Source organism: Cebus imitator, unplaced genomic scaffold, assembly GCF_001604975.1.
Source record: "Cebus imitator isolate Cc_AM_T3 unplaced genomic scaffold, Cebus_imitator-1.0 Scaffold78, whole genome shotgun sequence".
Taxonomy (NCBI): domain Eukaryota; kingdom Metazoa; phylum Chordata; class Mammalia; order Primates; family Cebidae; genus Cebus; species Cebus imitator.
The window spans coordinates 5,948,304-5,968,838 of record NW_016107393.1 but is presented as its reverse complement, the minus strand read 5'-3'; the positions used below and the strand labels follow the sequence as shown (position 1 = coordinate 5,968,838).

Sequence of the window (20,535 nt, the reverse complement as noted above, 5' to 3'; positions counted from 1 at the left end):
AAAAAAAAAAAAAAAAAAAAAGGATATTAACAGGCATGGCTCCTCCTGATATTTCTCCTGAGGAGAGTTGATAGGTTGGAGAGTAAGAACGATGGAGTCTCTGGCTTTTGTGTTTCCAAAAGGCTCAGCCTTTGGGAGGAGATTATATTAGGTGCTCTGAAGCAAAAACATTTGACAGAGAAAGTTATTCTTTCACTCTCAAAGCAACATTAAGGGAATGGGGAGTATCAACTGCAAATAGCAAAAGCGTCTCCTAGTTATGAAGGAGCTAATGATTTTAAAGTCACAGAGAGAAGGATGGATAGCCCCTCTTCTAAGATATTACCTGGAGATGTGGAAAGATATGAGAGGTTGGTAGAACCCAAGATAGGATGGAAGCTGCCTCCAATTTTCAGGCTTAAGAGCCTTGGGATGTGGTGGAGCTTCAGAAAGGAGATGGCTGCTTTATGCATCTGGGCAGAAGGAGCACAGAGAGCCTTGCTGATGGACAGTGTACTGGATAGCTGAAGAATCATATGCATTGAGGACAAAATGTGTTCTTCTTAATCCTCTGGCAGTATGTAGGCACCCAGAATTTAGAGCCCCAGAAAAACTGGAGATGCGGACTCAAATGAGCTAAGATTAAAGTTTCCCATCCTGGTGAAATGGTGCTTAAAATAGAAACTGAATTTCAGAAAAGGAGGAAAATTATATTTGTGTATATGTAACTTTGTGGAATTAAATCCATAGCATTACATAAGACAACTCAAAAGGAATATGAAAAACAGGAATCTTATTATTCTTGTTCTTCTAATGGCATTAAAAAATCTTGTGGCTGAAAAAGGCTTGGATTTATAACATTCTAGCCTCTATTTCCTGTTTTAAGTGCTTTATAAAATGTATTTCCTCTTTTTCAAATCCTTGTTCTTACTCTTTATTCCAGTTCAGCATGACCCAATTTGGATGGGGGATAACAATAGAACATAATTTTGTTCTTAAAGGAAGGTGCCAACTTATATTTTTGGCAGAATAATTTTACACTTATATCTGGACAAATTTATAGATGCTGTAATCAAAACTGAAAAATTGCATGGAATAATAGATTTCAATCAGATGTCTACAAGCAATAAACAAAGATTGAATGACTATTTGTGAAATAATTTTAAGCTTTAAAAATCAAGTAACTGAAATTCATATTAATATAGAAATGTGTTCACAGTTGGGTTCCCACAGACTCAAATAGACTCATTTAATTGCTATTAAATAAGTATACTTTAAAGTTAATAACTTCTTTATTTTATGAGATTCTCTACTTGGCTTATTTTCCAGCAAAAATCCCAGCAGAGTATATGTCATGTTACTTGTGTGTCAGAAGGAAATTTTGATAAAAGGAAAAAATATTTTGTCCTATTTAATAGGTAATTCAAAGTGATGTAAAATCCTCCAGTGTCTTAGAATCTCAGTGTTTTGCAAAGAGTATTTCCTCATGCCAAAAACCTCTCAGGATAGGAAATATTTCCATATAGGTAACCACTCTATGAGTGGCTCTGACAGATTCTGCTGCATTTTGCTCTGCTGCCATGGTTTGCTCATGTTACTCTGCTGTTCTGGTCATTTTGAGGCATGACTGGCTGTACAGTCCTCTGCTTGTGTGGGTCACAAAATGTCGTCTCAGAGCTTGTTCTTTCCTCATCTTCTGAGGGACCTATAGCATTTTCCTGGGCCTTCCCAGGCATTTAAATTTCACACATCAGTAATATTTCCCCTCAATCTGAAGGAATTATTATGGTGTTATAAATTTTCTATTTGGCCAAGTGGCATATTAATAAAGCTAACCAATTATAATACTACATTCTTATCACATTGAATACATGGATATTTTAATCAGATATATATAGGAAAATTATAATTGCAAGAGTTAAGAATGTAGAATTAATTTAGCCTTAGGAAGAACTTGTTATAGTATCTTCCCCTGCTCCCACCTTTTTTTTTTTTTCCGGAGGAGTCAATGACAACTTAATCATTGACTGGCACTGGATGAAGAACTGAAATTTGAGAGTCACTGATACAGATTATGCCATTTATTGTGGTCAGTTTTAATACTGCCTATAATCCTAACGTGGCGTCAGAAGAGAGACTTTCTTTGAGGTTTGTCTTCTCTTTGTAGGGCATTCATTTGTTTAACAAACACAAGCCAGGCTTGTGCTCTGTTTCAGGAGCATAAAGATAAAAGTTCCTGCCTCCTGAAATTCACAATCTGTAAACAGATAATTTTTCAGTTGAATCCTGTTGTCACTGACTCATGTTCCCGGAAATAGCCATGTATATCTAAGACACAAAAAAGAGAAGTGCAATGCATGCCATCTTTTAAAGCAGTAAACATATTGCCAGTATGCAGAGAAAACTGTCAATTCTGTCTTTATTAAATGATCATGTACGTCTATTCTTTTTTTTTTGCAAGCAGAATCAAAGTTCAACAATGATTCTTGTGTAGATTCTTTGGCCCTAATGTTCTTTGACTGCCATTATATTGCTGACCTTCCTTGTCAAACTTTTTTACTTACTCTACCTCCATTTTGAACCAAAATATACTATAACAAATTTATCCTAAGGCTAAATTAATTCCACATTCTTAATTCTTGCAATTATAATTTTTCTATATATATATCTTATTAAAATATCCACTTATTCAATGTGATAAGAATGGAGTTAGTATTATAATTGGTTAACTTTACTAATATGCTTACTTGGCCAAATAGAAAATTTACAACATTATGATAATTCCCCCAAACTGAGGGGAAACATTATTGATGTGTGAAATTTGAAGTCTTTTCTTCTTCTTTCTGTCTAATTCCTTCCCTTGGTGGCATTTATTTTCAGTTTTCCCATAATTTCTCACAAATAATAAAACTCAAATGTAACAACAAAATGTCCATGACATTAGAACATTAAGCAGGCAGCACAGCAGAAATGAGAAAGAAAACAGGATGAATGAAATATTGGAGTTTCTTTGCTGCTAAAATCGAACTTTGTCAGAGTCCTTTCAAGGACATATGAACTTGAAAGAAAACAAAAATAACAAGCTTTAAGGCCGGGCGCGGTGGCTCAAGCCTGTAATCCCAGCACTTTGGGAGGCTGAGGCGGGTGGATCATGAGGTCAAGAGATCGAGACCATCCTGGTCAACATGGTGAAACCCCGTCTCTACTAAAAATACAAAAAATTAGCTGGGCATGGTGGCGCGTGCCTGTANTTGGGAGGCCGAGGCAGGTGGATCACGAGGTCAAGAGATCGAGACCATCCTGGTCAACATGGTGAAACCCCGTCTCTACTAAAAATACAAAAAGTCAGCTGGGCATGGTGGCGCGTGCCTGTAATCCCAGCTACTCAGGAGGCTAAAGCAGGAGAATTGCCTAAACCCAGGAGGCGGAGGTTACGGTGAGCAGAGATCGTGCCATTGCACTCCAGCCTGGGTAACAGGAGCGAAACTCCGTCTCAAAAAAAAAAAAAAAAAAAAAAAAAAAAAAAAAAAAAAAAAAAAAAAAAAACAAACAAGAACGAAACAAAAAAAAAAAAAAAAAAAAAACAAGCTTTAGGTATGAGAGTTATACTATGATAAGGTTATATTAGAAACAGGTGTTAGGTCCTAAGAGAACATAAAGGGCTAACATGTAACTGGAGGTGTGCAGGTTTCTGGGGGCAAGTGACACCTGAGAAAACTACATTGAGTGAGAAGGAGTGAATTGATGATGAAGCTGAGTAAAGACATTTCAAGAACATGAAAAAGCCGATACAAAGGCATGGAGATATGAGAAAGAATGCTGCTATGACTCAAATGAAGAATTATCCAGAATGGGAGTTGTTATGTTCTTCACAGGGGAGGCCACCTGCACTGTGTGAACTGAATAGGCCACATGGAAAGTTCAGGGGATCCCTAAGATCACCCTAATTGCTGACATAAACTGCAAATACTGGGATCCCAAGACCACTCTTAGGTTCAATAATTCACTAGAAGTGCTCACAGAACTCAGAAAAGCTGTTATATTCATGATTATAGTTTATTACAACAAAGGATATAGATTCAAATCAGCCAAAGGAAGAGGTTCATACAGCAGAGGGCAGGAGAAATCCAGGTATGAGCTTCCAGTTAACCTTTCCTGGTAGAGTCTTGCAGACAGTGCTAATATTTCCCTGAAACAATGTGTGATAACATGTGTGGGGTATTGACAACCAGGGAAGCTTACTCAAGTCTTGGTGTCCACAGTTTTATTGAAGCTTGACCATGTAGACATGTTTGCCGTATGACTGATTTTAGACTCTGGCCCCTTCAGAGATCAAGTTGATATCATGCATCTCAAGGCCCCAACCATAAATCACATTGTTAGTGTAGGATATTTCGCATGGTCCAAGATTCCCAGGCACACAAAAACAGTGTGATTAGGCAGGACCTACCAAAGACATAGAGGTTACCTCCAAGGAATGGAGGGCAGAGGTCAAACCTCTGTTTGGGCAAGATTAATTCTTTATCCCACACCACATAACTTTTAAATTCCAGCTATATTTCCTTTGGAGGAAGTTTGGCATAAGGCATCCCTCCCTGGACGAAACTTTTAAATTATAGCCATATTTCCTTTGGAGGAAGTCTGGCATAAGGAACTCCCTCTTGACTCAGTCTTCCACTGAGATCTAATGGATCTCAACCGGGTTGCACATTAGGCTTACATAGGGATAATTAATGTTGCTAATGTTTTAGTCCATACCTGCTGTCCCCAGAGATTCCAATTTAATTAGGGTGGGGCAGGTCCAAGATTGGTATGTTTTAAAAGATCCGCAGATAATTCTAATTTATGGTCAAATTTGGGAGCTACTTCATGAAGTAGCTGGGAAAACTCTGCCTAGTAAAGATGCTCTCTGGAGTGTGATGTCCTCTCCTAGAGAGTCTGAATAAGACAAATAATTGGCTCCAGCAGTGGGTGCAGATAAAGATGTAGTCTCAGGAGAAGCATAAACAGAGAAGCTGAATCAAGAAAATGATTTTCTATTGGAGTTGCTGAGGTATCCAGACAGGATTGTCATGAGACTTTACTCAACTACTGCTAGGTTGATTTTCTGGACATACTGTATCCTTACAGTGGGTATCTTCCATCCGAAGTCATCTGTCTTTGTGATGTGCCACATGGATGAGTTTACCTATTACTCTGGCTTCTGCCCCTCACTTTCTGGGGCAGGTTAGATAATTTTTTGAGCCCTAGCTACCTCACAGGTAAAATGGGGATAATAGGAGATACCTCATAGCTTGCTGTAAGATTATATAAACTTCAGTGTTTAACTTTTGTATAGGGTCCAAAAGTGCCAGCAGTGTGTGATCCTCAGCACCTCATTGAGATAGGTGATCAAAACCTTATTCTAGCCACTGTGCCAAATTGCTGACCTTAACACATAAATGAACTTAATTCTTACAATATTCCTATGAAGTAAGTGCCATTATACTTTTTATTTCATAGCTGAGAAGGTAGGACTTTAAAAAAGTTAAATAATTTATTCAGTATTGTTCATAAGTGCTATGGTTTGAATGTGACCACCAAAGTTTATGTGTTGGAAACTTAACTCCCAAGGCAACAGTGTTGAAAACTGAGACCTTTAAGAGGTGATTGGGTCTTGAGGGCTCCACCCTAATGAATGGATTAATGCTGTTATCACAGGCCTGAGTTAGTTATCCTGGGAGTGGGTTTCTGATGAAAGGATGAGTTTAAACCCTTCCTCCTTATCCCTCTCCTTCTCTCTGTTTCTCCCCCTCTCATGTGTACACATGCATGCTCTCTTGCCCTTCTCCCTTCCACCACGGTATGATGCAACACCAAGCCCCTCATCAGATGTGGGACCCTTGATATTGACTTTCCCACCCTCCAGAACTGTAAGGAATAAGTTCCTGTCCTTTATAAATTACCCAGTCTTAGGTATTCTGTTACAGTAACAAAACAGACAACAACAATGGGTTATTTTATTAGTAATGCTACTGATAACACATGTCAGGATAATTATATTTAATTTTACTAGGGAAATTGCTTATTTAGCATGTGATAACATACAGTCTTATATTGTTTTTGAGTTCTTCCTAAGTGTTACAGTTTTATCTTCCCAATAATATTTTAATTGTATTGTCCCAATGAGATATAAATAAGCAGCACTTACATTTTGTTTGTATCTTGTACTGCTTTTGGAGCAGGACTGATCTTGTCATTTTAGCTGGGTTCTGAAAATCCAGCTTGGCAAAGATATGCCATCATATACCAGGAGGGGTCAAATGGTTCAAAATTATTAATTGGAGTCTGAACAGAATTGTAGCCTACTTGCTTTTATTCAGGAGGCTTTCACCGGACCTTACTCCCATGGAAGTAGAAATGAAATGAAATGAAATTTATGTAACAATTTCACGCATTCTCAAATCATCTGTCCTAATTACTTAGTCTTAGGAAATGGTGAAAATGGCAGCATGCATTTGGATTCAATTACCAATGAATTTTCAGGAAAATAGAATATCCTAATTTATGAAATACTCTGATTAACAGAGTATATAGGAATTATTTATTCTAAAAGTATCATCAATGTTAAAACTATAAAGGACATTTTACTTTGTGTTTGATAATTCATAAATCATTTTTGTTTCATGCTATGGTTTAGGATAAGAATTGTGAGCATCTCTTTAGTTATAATAATAATAGGCTGGGCGCAGTGGCTCATGCCTGTAATTCCAGCACTTTGGGAGGCCAAGGCAGGTGGATCACTTGATGTCAGGAGTTCAAAACCAGCTGGGCCAATGTGGTAAGTCCCGTCTTTACTAAAAATACAAAATTAGCTGGGTGTGGTGGCACATGCCTGTAGTTCCAGCTACTGGGTAGGCTGAGACAGGAGAATTACTTGAACCTGGGAGGCGGAGGCTGCAGTGAGCTGAGATTGCACCACTAGACTCCAGCCTAGCCAAGACAAAGTGAAACCCTGTCTCAAAAAAAAAAAAAAAAATACATAAGCCGGGTTACTTTAAATATTATGTAATAAAGTGATAACTTACATAAATGTAGCAAAGAAAAATGTTTTCATATTATATATGCAAAAATGAAAGATCAAGTCATTTGAAAAGATAAAGAATTAAAATTTATAGAGTTTATATGATCTTTATATTAGATATTTTTTACATTCATTGTAAACTCTGCCTCTTACAATAGGTCTATGAAATAGCTATTATGTTATTTTACAGATAAAGAAAATGCATCTTAGAGAGATAGTCCTGGGTTCCCAAACTTTTTCAGTGCAGTGTTCTTAGTATCTCAGGAATTTTTCATACCACTCTGCCTAATGGTGCTCCTAAAAGTTTCCTTTACTAAGTTATTATTTCTAAAATCTTAATAGGTACTTAGGTTCTAACAACTTCGTAGCCACTTGAAAATAAAATATACATAATTTGAAGCTAAAGTTAATATTTTAACTTCATTCTTAAATAACCACAATTACTATCAGGATGTATGTGCCTTTCGGGCACTGCATGGCTTTGCAAACTTTACATCATATGGGATAACACCACCCCAATTTCTTGTTTTACATTGAATTTGAAGTTGTACTTGCTTATTATACGAATTTCTGAAAACCCAGCTTTGCAAAAATATACCGTCATTGAAAGGAGTGTGGTGTGATCTAATGTTGACCCTGTTTGCACTGTATTGGAAAAATGTTGATTATCACTGTGTTGCTCTTGAAAACTTAAAATATCCCATGGCACTCCTTGGACTATCTTGGCATACAGTTTGGGAAACTCATGGTTAAATGATTTCTCAAAATGACATAGCTAATAAGTATTGCAGTTAGGATTCAAAACCATAGTGTGTTTTTGCTTCAAGATATCTTAGTAACTGAAGATATTTGATCTTTTATTCACTAAGACTTTACCACTGTACCATTCAATGGAACCCTATTTAAAAACAAAGTATATTAAAACACTATTTAATGATGTTATTTGAACTTATACACAGAAGAAATAAATGAATCCTTAAAAATTTTTTTCAATAATATAATTTTTAAAACTCATAAAAACAATTTGACAAATATAAAAAATAGTATCATGGATGATATTTTTCCCTGATAACAGAGATAAAAATGCTTTAATCTTTTATGTAACATTTAAATCAGGACTATCCAATTTGTTACAAATTTCAAATGTGGAATTCTCAGGTAAGATTTGTATAACCACAAAGCTGTGCATTTAAAAATATTTCTTGTCCTTCAGATTCACTGTAAAAACTTCATAGTCAAATTTTTTGACTATGACCTTTTATTATCTTTCAGCCTCGTGAAAAGATAAAAAAACTGCAGAAATGAATAAGATTGGTGGCTTATGGAGGAGGCTGATCTCGCAAGTGGCTTTTCCCATCTCTCCCAAATAGAGGCACATGATTCATCTTAGAGGAAAATTTTATAAAATAATCTCATTTCTGTTCAATTTAATTTTTATGTAAATATTCATATTGGTCCTGCTTTGTTTTTATATAAGTCAGTTGACATTTTGACAAATAGGAACAGAAAATGTGTGCCTACTTTTTTGCTTTTCCCCATATAGGGGCATCAATGAAAAGAAAAATGGTGTATCATGAAAGCCACTTTCATTCTTGCCTTGCAAGATGATGAATTTACATATAGATTGGAGTGAAATACATGAGGCCTTTACTGTACAAGGTGTTTTTTGTTATCATTTTTTTTCCTGTTTTCATAGTTGGATATCATTTGATTGCACAAACAGAAGATTTCAGTGTCATAGCCTTGGGTGCTCAAACCCAAAGAAATTTCTACTGATGCATTTGTGTAATGAGAACTTACATACTGGAAGAATAAATATGCTGGATTTATGAGAATTAGGTATTAGAGCATGTTTATTTTTTACTCCAATCGGTTTCTGAACCATAGTCTATGAAAAGTTATTTTAATCCATGAAATTCCTTCACTCATTTTTTTGTCTTGAATACCTGTGAAATTGATATCTCTGTCTAAGCAACCTCATTAGTCTTAAATACATGATTCATAAGGACTGAATTGTTAAATATTATGTTCATTAAGAATATAACCTTTCTATAAATAAAATTATTTTGACAGATTAATTTGTTGATTTTTCTGAATATTAAAATATTGTATGTATTTGTTTTGGATGAAATTAATACTGGGCTGGAGTCCTTTGTGATGCAAAGCATATTTGAGTTGACACTGTCATCTGATTAGGGCACCTGGAGAAAATGGAGCTGTTGGTTTGACAGAGTTCAGTGTTGAGGTTGAGATTTTGTCAGGAGGGCATGGAAAGTGTTGAAGCAGCTGGCCTAGCTGTTCTTGTTTGGGAAAAGTAGTGATTTGACCAAACATCTTCATTTACTTATATTCAACTTTGTTATTTAAAGCTGGTCATCAGTTTTCAAATATCATTGTTCTTTATTTGCTTATTTTTGTGCTTTGCAATTCTTTTGCTTTCAAATAGACATAATTTTTTTTCTTCATTCTTTCTTCAATATCTATTTCCTGGCAATGTAAATAGTTAAATGTTGAAATAATTGCTAAAGGATACTGCAAAAGCACCATCTTTGAAATCTTTACCAGTAAGACAGTTTTTCTGGGATTATTTTAGGTCATAAATTAAGGCAGAAGGTTAAAATTGCATACTTTTCTGAGAGTCTACTAATCCCAGCGTTCTGAAATCTGCTATTTCAAAAAAACGAAAGATGAGTTGAAATTTAAATTTACAGACGGTTGATACTGGTTAAGAAGATTAGTTTGGTGAAAAGTGTGGCAAAGAGGAAATACTGTGCCTTGGGGTAATTTTGTTTATATGCATTCTACTTTCCTTGCATATATATTTGAGATGTTTTGGGGAGGGTGGTTTCTTCTCTGAAGTCACTTTTTTTCTATTGCTATTTTGAAGCCCATTTTTCCTTGTTTCTCCTGCTCTACTCGAGTGGTGAACGGTTTGGAGTTCTGTGTGGCTCAGGTGCTGAGTTTTGCTTTGTTATCAGCATATCCAAATGGCAGTGCATGGAATTAACCCCTGGCATTTTGGTGACACCTTTGTACTTGCTTTTCCTTTTTTCTGGAAAGCGTCCCCTCTGCTGTCAGTATGTGGCCTTTAACTCCTTCAGAGCCATTTTCTCATGAATACTTTCGTTTTCCACTATATTTAGAAATGCAAGACATCTTCACTCCTGAAACTTAGATATACAATTTTTGTTTTATTAATTTCATGGTATTTATGACCTGCTGGTATGATACATAATAAACTTACTTGTTTATTTCCTGTCTTCTTTTTCTGTATTGTAACATCCACACTGCATGGATTTTTGTCTGTTTTGTTCATTGCTGTATCCTCAGTAGCTATAAATATTTGCTAAATAAATAAATGAAAATTCAAACCCTGTTTTTTTTCATTCATTCAATTATTTAGCAAATAAAATACCTTGGGGAGGCCAGGCACGGTGGCTCATGCCTGTAATCCTAGCACTTTGTGAGGCCAAGGTGGGTGGATCATGAGGTCAGGAGTTCGAGACCAGCCTGGCCAACATGGTGAAACCCTATCTCTACTAAAGATACAAAAAATTAGCTGGGCATGGTGACATGCGCCTGTAATCCCAACTACTCAGGAGATTGGGAGGAGGTAGGAGAATCACTTGAACCCAGGAGGAGGAGGTTGCAGTGAGCTAAGATAGTGCCATTACACTCCAGCTTAGGTGACGGGGTGAGACTCTGTCTTAAAAACAAGCAAACAAATAAATACTTTGGAGAGTAATTTATTCTTTCTGTGACAGTGCTATAGTTATATTTCTTACCTATGTTTCACAGTCATTGTAATAAAGTCAAATGTCATTAAGTGACTTTCTCATTAATTGAGAAAGTCACAGGAGATAAGTCTGCAAATCAGATAGGCCTTGGAAGCATTAAAAATATATGAGAGCTCGAAGATGTGACATCCTTGAGATGTTTTAGTGTGTGTATGTCCAGTTGTGTTTAATTGGAATTTTGATTCTAAAATGTAATTCCCATCACAAGTACAGTTCACATTAACATTTAATTCAAAGCTACCCCTTCCTCTGTTTTTACTCCACCCCTGGTGAGCAGCTCTGGTTTTGTGGAATACTCAGGGACACAATTTGACTATGATGCTTTGGTGAAATTTAGAAGGGGATAACAGAGAGGTTTGAAAGTTCTCCCTTTACTCTGGATCAATGGATGGATGACTTTTTGTATGTTATGTAACTGGTATGGTTATGTAGCCATCAGGTTAGTGGAAACAAGCAAACTTAAATATCTTAATGACTTAAAAAGCAGGTTTATTTCTTACTCTTATTTCATGAGGCCATCCGTTGGAGATGTGCTCCACATTGTCCTTACTTAATGACTGAGGGAGAATCCATCCCTGTGTTTCCACAGTTATGAAGGAATTTAGAAAAGGGTATGTAAACTCATGCTTTAGCTTTTAAAGCCTCTGCCTGGAATGATACCTCTGCCTGGAATGACATCTCCACCTGGAATGACTTCCATTCACATCTCATATGCCACTACTAATCACAGGATCACAACTAGCTGTGAGAGAACAGGTAGTGTAGGAAGAGGAAAGCAACAGAAATATTTGGTTAGCAGGCCTGATGGGTAGTACTACAGGTGGGTTGGGCTTGAGGTCACCTTCTGCATTGGAGGGGCTTCTTGTCATTGGTAGGCCTAATTGGACCAGGGCAGGGCCCAGGGCAGAGATGGCTTGAAATGAATTGTTAAGGTTAAATGCTCTCAGTGTAACAAAAAGGCTTACCATAGGGCTTATTTTATACCAATGTGTACCACTAACTATGTGCAGTTGTTATTAAAAAATCTGTTGATAGATTTTGGTGGCCGGGCACGGAGGTGATTCCACACTGAGGAGAGCGCGGCGGCCGGGGTGGTAGTGGCAGTGTTCATGTGCTCGGGTCTGAATCGCCGAGGGAGGAGGCGGTCGAGGAAGAGGTGGCGGCTGTGGCGGTGGTAGTAGCCGTGGCAGAGGAGGCGGGTACGAATCAGCTGCGGGCGGAGACATGGCCAACATCGCGTGCAGCGAATCAAGCGGGAGTTCAAGGAGGTGCTGAAGAGCGAGGAGACGAGCAAAATCAAATTAAAGTAGATCTTGTAGATGAGAATTTTACAGAATTAAGAGGAGAAATAGCAGGACCTCCAGACACACCATATGAAGGAGAAAGATATCAACTAGAGATAAAAATACCAGAAACATACCCATTTAATCCCCTTAAGGTCTGGTTTATCACTAAAATATGGCATCCTAATATTAGTTCCGTCACAGGGGCTATTTGTTTGGATATCCTGAAAGATCAATGGGCAGCTGCAATGACTCTCCGCAGGGTACTATTGTCATTGCAAGCGCTATTGGCAGCTGCAGAACCAGATGATCCACAGGATGCCGTAGTAGCAAATCAGTACAAACAAAATCCCGAAATGTTCAAACAGACAGCTCGACTTTGGGCACATGTGTATGCTGGAGCACCAGTTTTTTAGTCCAGAATACACCAAAAAAATAGAAAACCTATGTGCTATGGGCTTTGATAGGAATGCAGTAATAGTGGCCTTGTCTTCAAAATCATGGGATGTAGAGACTGCAACAGAATTGCTTCTGAGTAACTGAGGCATAAAGAGCTGCTGATATAGTCAAGCTTGCCTCTTCTGGAGGAGCACCAACATCTGTTATTTTTAGGATTCTGCATAGATTTCTTCTAAACTGGCATTCTTGCCTAATGATGTTATCTAGGCACCATTGGAGACTGAAAAAAAAAAAATCCCTGCTCTGTAAATAAAGCTAATTAAACGTCTGTGTAAATTTAAAAAGGGGAAATACTTTAATTTTTTTTCTTAATAGTGTAAAAATTCCTTGAGCTAAGCTAAAACCATGGAAGAAACATGCTACTTTAGTGTTTAGCAGTGTACCAAGACTAGCAAGAGTTTGCTTCAGGATTTTGTTGAATAATTAAGATAATATTTTGAGTGTGTCAGGGCCATTCAAATTGTTGGTGTTGCATCACAGCTACCTTAACTGTTTTAACATGGATCCTCTGTGCCTGTGAATTTACTTGCATGCTTGTACTTGACTTCTTAGGATGGGTAGCTGGAAAGACCACCATTTTAAGCATTTGAGAATTCTTAAATAGGAGATTAACTCAGAATTGAAGATGGTGACCTATTCAGAGCCATTTTGTCCTTGTCAATAGACTGGGACCTAATGTCTTTCCCCTCCCCCCTTAACACACACAGCTAATATTCTAATGGTAAATTTCTCTGTATTTGGTGAGGAAATGTGCTGAGGGACATTGTGTATCCCTTGCTTCATTTTTAGGTTGTAGGTTTGAAATGTTTTGTCCCAGTTCCTCAAATACTCTTACATTTTCCTAATGTAAAAATGGAACTGCCAATTTTATTTCTCTTGTAAAAATAGTAAATACTTGATGTTACATTATTCTCAGGTTTAATGAAAGAACCCAACTTAGTTTTTCAATGAATTTGACACTTATTTTTAAAATGATGACATTTTTCTTTGAGAACTGGCAAGGATGCAGTCAACTGTTTCCAATAATTTTTAGCCTGATTTTGGAGTCTATAGGGATTGCTTTATTGGATAACTTCAAGTCATTCTTGCTTGCACTTCCCATATTGACACATGAAAGCTGTGTTGGTGTTTTATTGTACATACTTCAGATGCACATAGGAATAGAAGTGTGATATAAATCTAGCTTTCTTTATGATGTTTCTGATAATATGAGAATTTAAAACTTTACCTTCTCTTGTACATAGACTATTTGTATTAAATTTACATTTCATTCTAAGTTCAAAAAAAAAATCTGTTGATAAATAGCCCTTGCCTCAAGCACCTGAGTGCACCCCACTACCATTCCATTGAATGCCTGTATTCGCCGAGACCTCCCATGATCCAGCAATTAATGAGGAGCATGAAAGGGCAGTTTAGGACCTAGTCCAGTGTTATGACCACCAACATCTATTTTGATTGATTGGTAGGTCTCTGTACTAAATGAGATTATTAATTAAGTTGGACTATGTACCCGTTTAAAAACAACTTTTAAAAAAGCCTGCAGTTAACATATTGTAGGTCAGAAGACTAAGTGTCTAATTAAATATCTTTCTATAAGAAGTGTTCCTATAAAAATGCCAATACCGTTTATAAATTACTTTTGGAAATTTGTTTTGTAATTATTTAATATCTGGTTTGTATATGACAAAGAAAAGTTAGTCATGTTGAAACTAGATCTTAGATTAGTCAAAAAGAATATGAGGAATACCTTAATAGGGCTTTAGTTTGCAACTTGGAGGTTTCTTAAAATATATTGAAATAAGGAAGCCAGCTGCTAACACAAAGGAGTACTACGCAGTAGTCACTATGTAGGAGTTGCTGTGAGGACTAGAAAGGAGACAGTACAGATTTTCAACAATTGCTTAAATCTTTACCAAGAAATACATTGTGGAAAGTACCATACTTAGACTCTATCTAGAAATGATCCACATTTTAGATTAGAAAGTTGTCAGCTCATGGTATTATCTTCATATCTGGTAATCTAGCAATAAATAAATCATTTGGGTTATATTTAAACATATGTTAAAAGTAAATGAAAAATAAATTTACGACTAGGTTGTTTAAAATATATAAGCTCACTTTAGATCATAGATCATGATATAGCCGTTGAAAATAATTAATCTCAGCTTATTATTTCAGACGTCTTTTTATTAATAAAGTAGAAAGAATCTACAATTATATTACATTTCTAGATTTAAGGGATCTTTGATAAGTTTAATTACTAATAAACAGATATAAGTAACAAAAGGAACAGGTAAAAATTACTTCTGGATAGAAGAAGTGACTCCCATGCATTTTCAAGACAGTTTTATTTGAAGTTTCACAAATGGCCTGGAATCATACAAGAGAATACTCACATTTGCAGATGCTATTGGTTTTTCTGCATAAAGACTTGCCTGCCTATATATCCAACACCCAGAAAACCTTTATTGTGTTCAAGCTGTGTTACACTACAGAGACAAAAGAATGCAGATGACACAGTCCCTGTCCTGTAAGACATGGTCCCAGTGGTATAGGCAAACAGGTAAATAGAAGACTTTATTTCATATAACATGTAAGGGGTCTGCAAAAGTAAATTAGTCACTCTACATAATTATATATCTTTTTAGTATAGGACGCTGCTTGGCAGAAACTCCAACGGAGTTTTCAAATCCAACACAAATTCCCTCCCACAGGTCTGACTCATCAGAAGAATTATTCTGTCCTTATGTTAAGTGGAACCACATTATCCTATCTTGTATCCTCCAGATTCCCTGAGTACTTAATTCACACAGCAGTGGATTGATGGGGCTTCGATATGATCTCTGCCAATCTCTCCTGATTTTCTGGTTCAGTTGTAGTGCTCTTCTGTTAGTATTCTTGACAGTATCTGTTCTCTGATTCTTTAGTAAGGAAGGGAAGCTAACTGGATTCAAGTGCAGACTTGCCCAGTTTAATCCATAGGTTTGATCCCAAATTTCACCAGCAGGTGATAGAGAAGTCAAAAAGGGCTATTTGTGATTGTTTTGGGCTGACACTGCAAGTACAGTAATGATTTTGACACTTCTGGCTAAATAACGCTGTCTATCTGTGTTTATAACAACACTTGTGCCTAGTCTTTTTCCCTGGAGTACTCTCAGGGGCATAGAACTCTTACTCTCTCCTAAATAGTCAGTATACATTAATGGTGGTGTGTGTAGATACGTTTAATTATTGGGTGGAATTTATTCCTGTTTCTCCCGAGAGGTTCAACTGGACCTCCTTCTAGGTGGGCACCGTCCTTGGCATTCACAGTTATCTTTAGGGGTAAGGTCTCTGGGTCACCTCGTCCTTTTATGCTTTCAGTTCCTAACTGATTAGATTAGCAGATTCAAGTCCACTGTCCAGAGAGGCAGAACAGTGTGTGCAAGAGATATCTGCTTTGACAAATGTATCAACTACTCTCTTTGCTTTTTTGACTCATTTTCTGATTCCCTCTTTTTCTTTCTGTGTCAGGCATGAATCCTCTGCCACCCTGACCAGGAGTATAATTTGTCCAAAACACCTCCATATGCCTGCAATTATTTCATTGGATTCACTTGCTTTGCCCTGTCTTTTTTTTTTTTTTTTTTTTTTTTTTTTTTTTTTTTTTTTTTTTGTATGCAGAAGGCATCCCCACAATATCCAGTCCAGGATGGCGTGTAGCTGTCTTTTGTCAGCATAATCATACTTTTACTCAGTTCAAAATTGAAATAATCTAAAACCAACTCTCAACTCTGACTCATGGAAACTGGTGTTGGGAAGATATTTAACCAAATTCATGTGTAAATATACCCCATGTGGATATAGGAATCTAGCACAATTTAAATCTCAATACCCAAATATTTACTCTATATACTTGCAAAACTTTTGCCCATAATTCATTCTTTGAAATGAACACCTGCTATAATGAATATGCTTGAGCTTGACTAAAATCATTTTTGTTGGGTAAAACTTAGAGAGAAACTGTAGAGCATGCTACATCTCAGCTGTTCCCCCAGTAGGTACAGCATGTAAGCTTGTGTTGTTTAAGGTATTTGCATTATTGCTATCAGCTTTATCGCTTTTTTTCTGAGAGTTTAGCCTTAAGCTTCCCAGTGGTTGCTTCTCTGAGGTGCTTGTGTGTACTACCAACCTGGCGTCAAAATTAGAGAAAAAATGTTCATTTGATTTGAAGTCAGAAGATGGTTAGTTAACATTTGAAATACTCTAATCAGGCATACACCCACCACAAGCACTTAGTTAGCATTTGAAAGAATCTAATCAGCAGTGCACTCTCCAGAGGCACCTGCTACTAGCAGCACTCTCTTGCTTTATGATGAGTACTGGTAGGTGTCCTAATTATAGCATACACAATGTTAGAAATGATTCTTCACTGGTGGAATGAGAATGCTCAAGATGTGTGAATTGGTTAGAAATGTTGCATAGGCACCACTGACTTAATGTAAAAAGAGACTAAATTTCCAGTGAGTCAGGCAGCTTGACTAATGGTTCTTGACTAGGGAGATTTTGCCTCTCAACCTCCTGTCCCAAAATATTTAGGTCTGGAGACATTTTTGGATGTTGCAACTTGGGGGAGGGGCTGCTACTGACATCTAGTGGGTAGATACCCAGGGTGTTGCGGAAAACCCTACAATGCATAAAATCTCATCACTCATCCCCATTGAAGAATTATACACCCTAGAATACTGGTAGTGCCAAGGTTGAGAAACCCTAGCCTAGACCCATCAGGGTGGTATCCCAGGCCTAGAACGCTATTTGGTCCCATGTGTAGCCATTAACTGAGGATTCTGCCACCTGCTTCTGTCTAGAAATTTAGCCAACTCCTGCTGCCAGAATACTGCTGCAATTCTCTCAAGTGAATCTTTGATGGAACGTCATAGTTGGAGTTCCTAAGAGGTCAGATAACTGGGACTTAACTGTTTTAGTGCCTGCTTGCTAATATATGTTTGAATGTGTTACAGAATTTGGTCTAAGACTTATAGTTACTGTACTAGAACACCTGGTAGACTAAGAAATTTTGAGAACGAAGACCTATGGCCCTTATCTGCCTCTCATTAGGGAGTATTTATATTTATCAAAATAACCTAGTGATTGTGCATGACTAATTTTGTTTAGGTTAGTTCTAAAAACAATAGGTCTAGTTTCAACCTTTTAACACATTGATGACCCACTTAGTATCTTGAGGAGCTACCAACATGCTTAAACATTTGTTTTGTATATTCAATAGGTTATATTGAGCATCTTCTATGTATGAGACGCTGTTATAGTTCCTATGGGTATAATGGTGAGCAAAAATAGACACAGGGCTTGCTTCTTGTGGGTTATATTTGAAATATGTCTTAGCTCCAATTGTGAACACAGCTGAGTAGTTTTGCTAGTAGGCAAGTCATTTCCAGTACAAATTAGTGGGTGCAAATAAATGGGAGGATCGGAGTCACATGCTTTCCTCAATTTTGCGTAACAGATACATTTTTCTCTCAGAACCAGATTTTCCTTATATTCAATGGAAATCTTTGCATGTGAAAGATCTGGGGTAGTCATTCATGAGTTAGAACATCTCTAAGTACAAATTCTGCAATCATTGCTTTTATTTTATGAGATAAAAGATGGTGGATATTTGGTAAATTCTCTTGGTTATTTAAATTGCAGAACTGATCCCTCCCAACTGAGTTGCATGCAGAATTAAGTTCTCCCTCCACTTGCTTCAATTTCCCTCCCACAAAGCACCATTATAGTGTTTTTCATACTATATTATGTTCATGCACTTTTTTTTTTGAGACAGAGTCTTGCTACGTTGCCCAGGCTAGAGTACAGTGGCATAGTCATAGCTCACTACAGCTTTCAACTCCTGGGTGGAAGAGATCCTTCCACCTCAGCCTACTGAGTAGCTGGGACTATGGGCAGGTACTACCAAGTGTGGCTAACTTTTAAATTATTTGTAGAGATTGGGTCTCACTTTGTTCCCCAGGCTAGTCTTGAACTCCTGGACTCAAGCAATCCCCCTGCCTTGGCCTCTTAAATTGCTGAGATGACAGGCATGAACCATCACACCCAATCACATTTATACACATTTTTGCCTCCCCTGCCAGGTTGTGATCTATTTAAAGGTGGGTATGCAACATCTCCACTACTTACTAAAGAATCTAGCACACAGAGGGACTTATGACAGAAAAACATCCAGTAAGGACACATATAACTTGTCTTTATAATTTGTACATATTGCTTAATGTTGACAAGAAATTGGTGAGTTTTAGTTGTAGAAATTTCAAATGAAGAGCACCAAAAGCTAATACCATGGGTAGGATGTTCACTTGAGGAAGCCTGGTGGATTATCTGTGGCATTTATTATCCTAGTAAGTATATGTAATCCTAAATCTGGTATAGTCACTCTGGGGTGGATATGTTAACCACTGGTATGATGCACTTCCATTAGCCAGACTTGTGGGACCAATGTTAATATATTAGTATTTATGAGTGTTGGCACGATCAGAGTATTCTTGATTTGTAGGTACATCCACCTGAAATCAGAATCAGAGCAGTGAGATTTAGATAGATACAAATTTCTTTAGCCTGATGTACTTATCTCCCTGACAGGGAGAACATTTTTCATGGGATTGCATTACTCCAAGTGCAGCTGGTTAAAATGCTTCCTTTCCTGGATGAGGCTTGTACGGGCACTTCTAGTTTTTTTCTCCTTGAATTTTCATTGTAGATGATTTTATGACAGAATACCCCTGCTTTTTCATATCTTCCACCAATTTGTAATGGACATCTTCTTTCTTTAAGGGCATTATTATATTCATTCAGATTGGATTTGATCTTTTGGGCTAGGGAATCTCTGCACTTTATTATTCTAAGTGCAGAGATTCTAAGTCTCAGTGGCAATTGTCACCTATAGCTTCTATGAATTATATCAACCATACCTCTTTCTTTTCTTTCTTTCTCTCTTTCTTTTTCTTTCTTTCCTTTTCTTTCTCTTTCTCTCCCTCTCCTTCCTTCCCTCCTTCCTTCCTTCCCTCCCTCCCTGCCTTTCTTCCTTCCATCTCCCTTTCTTTTCTTTCCTGCTTCCCTTCTTCCTCTATCTTTCCTCTATTTTTTTCTCTTTCAGGCCCAATCTTGCTAAGTTAAAAACTATATATAATTGTGTCAAAAGATCACTAAAATTACTTTTTTTTTTTGAGGCAGAGTCTCACTCTGTCACCCAGGCTGGAGTGCAATGGCATGATCTCGGCTTACTGCAACCTCCGCCTCCCAGGTTCGTGTGATTCCCCCTCCTCAGTCTCCTTAGTAGCTGGCTTTACAGGTGCGTGCCACCATGCCCAGCTAATTTTTGTATTTTTGTAGAGATGGAGTTTCCCCATATTGGCAGGCTGGTCTTGAACTCCTGACCTCAGGTGATCCACCCAAAGTGCTGGGATTATAGGTGTGAGCTATAGCACCCAGCCAAAAAGTACTACTAAAAATTATTATCTAATGATTACCTTTTGTTAAATACCTTTAAAATTTTAAATACTGTTAGGAAAAAAGAATTCAGTTCTAATCCTTCTCTACTAGGTTTTATAATTTTAATTAGACATTCAGATATGACCACTTAGAAAGGATGAGATACTTTTTAAATACTAGGTAACACATAATATGGAAAAGGGTCATATGGTTGTTCATTTTGAAGACGTCTGCAGTGATATTTAAGTTTGTTTTTGATGGGAAAATTTAGACAGAAGTAATAAGAATTTCAGCAGAAGGTTAATTTCTTCAGTACTTGAGTCTTTCTTGTTTTTTCTTTTTTTTTTTTTTTGAGAGGGAGTCTTACTGTCGCCTAGGCTGTAGTGCAATGGTGCCATTTCGGCTCACTGCAACCTCCACCTGCCGTGTTTAAGGGATTCTCCTGCCTCAGCCTCCTGAGTAGCTGGGGTTA

At 37.2% G+C, this 20,535-nt stretch overlaps 1 pseudogene across 1 annotated transcript; it reads left to right on the top strand.

Moving 5' to 3' along the window:
* The first annotated feature begins 11,910 nt into the window (after window positions 1–11,910).
* LOC108307367 lies at window positions 11,911–13,857 on the top strand (annotated as a pseudogene). The gene has a single exon (XR_001826530.2). The product of XR_001826530.2 is annotated as a ubiquitin-conjugating enzyme E2 K-like (transcript).
* The last annotated feature ends 6,678 nt before the right edge of the window (window positions 13,858–20,535 follow it).